Below are 6,000 nucleotides of genomic sequence, written 5' to 3' on the forward strand. Positions count from 1 at the left end.
GCTATGTGATGGGCTTGTTGAAAAGAAAAATAAATTTGAAGATGGTTAAAAGATGCTGCTGAGGGACCATAAAAGTGACATATAGTCACAATGCAAACAGCTAGTGTGTAGGATTTATGGCATCTAGCGGTGTGCTTGCAGATTCAAAAACCTAGTCTTACTGTTCCCTCTCAAGTGTGTAGGAGAACCGACAGTAGCTGAGGAACTGGCATTGCAACATGGCAGTCTCCATGCTAGAGGACCCACACCCTTTGAAGATATAAATGGCTCATTTTAAGGTAAAATAAACGCACCGATTCTTATTCTCAGGTGATTATACAATGATGAAAACATACTAATAAATAATATATTCCATTTCTACCTTAGTCTGCCTATAATTCCCCAGAAATCTTATGCATTGGACCTTTAAGTTAGCTAAATTTTGCTTAAGACTACCTAAATGGCTTGTTTATCTAGATACTTAGCTAGCATTTAGCTAACTTAAGATATGACGTGTTGATTTTATATTCCCCCCAGCAACATCTTTTAACCGTCCTCCTTTTCAGACGAGCCTGGCACATACCATATCTATCAGCAAGGTTGACTATATTGGAACATAGAGAGAAAATGGTCGGGAGTTATGGAGAGTCAATTATATACCGAGGTGATTTGTACCTATAGTATGGTTTAGTGGTGTGATGAAGGTTTTGGCAAGGACCTACTCTACCTCACTGGCTTGGCAGATTCCCAAAAACTTTCCCAAGCAAAGACCGATGACTGAAATACTACAAATGTTGAGGTCAGAGCTTAGCTGCAGGCTGATAGAGCTGTTCTGATATGGACAGAGTGACCAGAGAAAGTTTCAAGGGACTCATGCTGAGAATAAGAGAGGAGGCTGAATCAAGTGGCTACATGGCAGGACTCATAAACAGAAAGGTAACTGTAGGACTAACGTGAGTTCAGTTCAAAGTACACAGCATAGAGCACATCTGAGGTTAAAGGGGTACACACACACATATACACAAACATAAAGGCACAGAATAACAAACAACAGAGGAGAAGAAGAAAAAGAAGAAAAGCTTCCTGTTGTAAGTCATTGTAAGATCAAAGAGTGCAATGTAAGACAAAAGATTAATATTCATATATGTACAAACAAATTCACACACACATATATAAACATCTGTACATAATGCACATATACACATATATACATACACACAATGATACATCTATCCACATATAAACATATATATTTGTACATTGCATACACACACACTCCCATGCCTAGTTATTTGCTTGATTAATATTAAATATTAATGTATATACTTTAATTAAATTAATTTAATACTTTAATTTAACTTGATCAACTTCTAATGTTAATTTTAACAGGACAAATATTAATGGATGAGTGGGTAAACTCAGCTCATTATGTAAGAATTCTATGTTCAGTTTTATAAAACATTTCTTTTTAGAGAGCAAAATTGCAAAAAGAAAATGTATTACGGTTACACATGTGTTGCTATTACAGGCTCGGCTCCTGAAAACACATCCATTGCAATTTTAAGGTTCCTCCAGGGCAAAATCAAGATGGAGCTCATGAAATAACTAAATCAATACTTTGACCAGAAACAAATTAGTGAAATTAATCTGTGTCATCTCCATTCTCCGTTTGCCTCCATTAAGTATAATAAGCTCTTAATTATGTATAATTGTACAAAATCTTAGCATTAAGCATAACTGAAATGATGTACACTGTAACCAGAATGCTATAAAATTTACAGTAACTTACTTGCAATAATTAGCTGATAAGTTGCTGTGAAATCATTTCACAGTATGATTACTGTAAACCTAAACACAGTACCACAGTACTGTAACTGTTATCACAGTAATAATCAGCATGCTATACTGTTTATCACAACACTAACACAAATGTTGTAAAAGGCTTCATTGTAATAATTTTAATACTATAAATTAATAACTAAAATATTGAATACTGTAAAATGAAGACACTTTTTAATCACAAAAAAAAAAAAAAAATTAACAAGTGTGTAAATGTGTGATTTTCTTTTGTGCATGGATCTCTACCCGTCCTGCAAACTGTTGGCTATCTGGTTTGTTTTCAGCACAGAGCAGAAAAGACTGTGTGTCACAAACTGCTATAAAAACTGAGAGACATGTATTTGTTGTTTACATGTCTGAATAAAGTTTTTAAAATCAGAATAATACCAGCATATCCCACATGTCTCAATCAGAATATCCAACCACAATATGCTGTTTACATGACCTGTAACAAATTCATAATATTGCCATATTCTGCATATTAGTGGAAAACTAGTGTGCATATAAAATAACCACTGTTGCACATTTTTAAGGCAGTGGTTTTCAACTGTGGGTCTGACCCCCAGGGCGTCTTCAGCAGCTACAGGGAGCCTCCAATTATTATTATTTTTTTAAATTATGTGTCTGAAATTATACTTGAAAATACACATCTACATTTTTATGAATGCGTACAAATAGAAATTTTCTAAGCACAGACACTGTGGCAAAATGTAGCTTACATTCACACTCAGTCAGTCTTGAATCACCACTGAAGTTACAGTTTATTTGTCTGTGAAATAATACAAATTGTATTCCACAAGGTGCACGAGGTGCTGAATTTTCACACACGTCAGACACTGCAAGAAGGAATTCAAAGTCACTGCCTGTCTCCACTAGGTGGCGCTATGACTATGTCTTGATTGTCATGTAGATGTGTTCAGGGTGGGACTCTTATCAAATGGAAGTTCGGTGCACATTGCATCATTTAATCCAGAGTTATAGCAATTTCGTGTTTCATGGTGAGACATTAAATTCCACGCCAAGGCCATGCCCTTCAAAAATTAAAGAAGTGTAGATGGAACAAACTGATATTGAAGTCAACACAGGAGACAGCCGGCCGAGCAATCTCATGTTTCATGGCGAAACATAAAAAAATTACACGGCAGGCCACGCCTGGCCATAACTAAATATTTCCATACTTCTGACAAAATTACACAAAATATCTAGTAGGATAAAATGATGAGGTGATCACATTTTGCATCCAAAAGGTCAAAGTTCATCTTCACTGTAACACCATAATGTTCAGCTCTATCTGTCCTCTGTCCTCCTCTGTAAAAATAGTCTCTAAGTGAAAACATCATGTTTCTCACTGGAAATCACACATGTATCGTAAAAACTTCAATTTTGCTACAAAATAGACTTAATACCTTTTATTAAATTCCTTCAAAGTTACAGGTCATTATAGTGGTAACTTCTATATTAAATTCCTATTAAGTTTTCACCCCAGAAGTTATATGAGTCTGAAAGACACAGAAATGGATGTAAACTGTAACTTGACTGGTTGGTGGAGACGTACAGCTGTGAGGCAGTAATCCTATTTTTTTGACTGCTCTGTTTTATGCCACAATTGACAGCTGACGTCTCACGCTTCTTAACCGGCCTCTAGGGGGCACAAATGATCAACAACTGCTTCAGGTTAGAAATCTTCCTTCAGTCAGAGACGACGTATGTGGGGGTCATGTTAATGTGGGTGGAACCTGCACTTGGCAGTTGTGGTGACATTGCAGAATTGTAGGTGATTCATCATTCTACCTTTAGTTAGTTACCTTAGGCCAGACTTTTTTTTTTTATGTGTTTGGTGTAGCTGAACTTATATCAAACAGTAAGGATATCTTGGCTCAATGTCTGAGTGTCTATGGGATCAAATCAATCCTTCAGGCATCCAGGAATTTAACATAACTAAGTAAGTAAACTAGGGGATTTTTTCCAAGCTTAGTCAGAGGGGAGGTCCACAGTGTCAGACTTTGAAAACCCTTGACACAGACCAACATCTGATGCACCAGATTATCATGAACAAGGTTGTTTCCCTCTGCACTTTAGGCCTAAACATTCGTCATAATCCCCAAATTTGTTTAGGAGCACAAACAGGCCAGACATTTCAGATGATGTTAAAACAGAGTGATGGATTTTCACAATGTTGCCTCATCAGGACGCAGCCTTATTGCTCACCTGTGACTCTCACATCTTCACAGTGAGCTCTCACTTCTAAATCATGTTCCTCTGGTTCAAACTGTGGCTCAAACTAAATCTGCTTTCATCACAGTGGGCTCAAGCTTTCAGAACACAGCGCAGGGTATTTTATTTACTGAAAGTGGACGTCTATTGTTTCTCCGAAGAGTGAATCCCTGGACTGAACATGGCATATTGAGCTGACACTGTGAGCTGCATTCTTCTGAGCCAGATGGGATTGCAGTAATGTGAGCCTCAGTTCATCTCCCACCGGCGTTCTCTGAGTATTTTCTTTTTTTCAGAGACCGCAGCTCTTCAACTTTCATACAGCATCTGTCCATGAGGTGATGCTGTGCTTTGTACCACTGAAACTGTGAATTTTCACAATGTGCAGAGCTTTAACAAGATCACCTGCGAAGCACTCCTGCCACCTGAGGATCCGATGCAGGAAAGACTGAGGATAATATTCAAGGCTGCAGAATTGTTGTGCTCAGTAATGATGTTTTTTTTGTTTGCAGACACCGGAAAACTTAATTTCCCCGTTCCAGAAGGTATTGCGTTATGACCATAATGAAGAAAAACAGGTTTATAAAAGCTGTCAGTTAGAAAAACATGTCATGCTGATACACAAGCCAGACAAAGCAGGAACTGCACAGAAAGATGCCTAATGGCTCTGCATACAAGAGTGAAGACTGAATGAACTGCAAAGGACCTCACTGAAAGTACCAGCTAGCAAGAGACAGTGACATGACAGGCAAAGTGACAGCTGTAAAATTAAATTTAAAATGAATATAAGAAAAAGGAAAAAACATGCATGAGGTCTGGAGGGATAAAACAAGTAAGGTGCAAGAGGAGAATATCACAAAAAAAAACTTTTTACAAATTTAATCAGACTTTAAAATATACAGTGTGTTATGCTCAGCTTGTTGAAGAGCAGAGCAAGAAATTAGGTCCACAGAGTAACAACTTAAATAAACAAATAGTTAAATTAAAGATAACTAGCATAAGAAACCTAATGTGTTAAGTCAGCAGTCAGTGGTGTAGTCAGGGTGTTGAGCACTAAGAGTCTGAATCTGCTGATATAAATTATGTGTAACAGGAACCAAGGCTGAACTCAACATAATCAGACCCAGACAACAAAACAAAACAAAGTAGGTGCCTGAAAGACAAGCCTAATAAGAGGGAGACAGAGGCTGCCATCTTGGATTCAATCAGTTTTTAAAGGATCCAAACAGGTGGAGCCAATCACTCAGCGGGATGGGATTTACCCTTTTTAAAGTCATAAGACCAGATGTCAATTAAACATGTGGGAGCAGGGACTATTTGCATATATATTCAAAGTGTAGAGCTATATGTAAACACAGTTCACCCAAAAATGAAAATTCAGTCTCTGTCTACTCACCCTCATGCTGATTGAGGGTTGGGTTTATACACAAACACTGCTGGAGTTTCACAGGAAAACAGCGTCGCAGAATCTCCCAAACAATGTAAGTGAATGGTGGCCAGTTTTCGAACGTAAAAAAAAAAGTGAAGAAAACCCATGAAATTCCTCCATACTGCTTGTCTCACATAATCCAAGCCTCCTAAAGTCCTGACGTGTCTTTTGCACACCGTCACGCCACACGTCCACTTCAGACGGTGTGCATGTGCACATGAACGTGGCTCCAAGCTAAGGATCTACACTGAAGATTCAGGCTAAAAACATGGTGTAAATAACATTTCTTTAGTCAGCTTTGCATGTTGGGACTTCAGGAGACTTGGATTACACCAGAAGAACAGTATGGAGACATTTTATGTTTTTATTCTGCTGTTATTTTACATCCGAAAACTGGTTACCATTCAGTGTTTTGTTGACAGAAGAAATAAACTGAATTTTCATTTTTGAGTGAACTATCCCTTTAACAAGGTATCTGAACTCATACATATCACAAAAGACACAATATTTTACTTCTTGCAGGGGCATTTTATATTGTT

Source organism: Lutjanus erythropterus, chromosome 4 (genome assembly GCF_056507025.1).
Source record: "Lutjanus erythropterus isolate fLutEry1 chromosome 4, fLutEry1.hap2, whole genome shotgun sequence".
In the NCBI taxonomy this organism is placed as follows: domain Eukaryota; kingdom Metazoa; phylum Chordata; class Actinopteri; order Lutjaniformes; family Lutjanidae; genus Lutjanus; species Lutjanus erythropterus.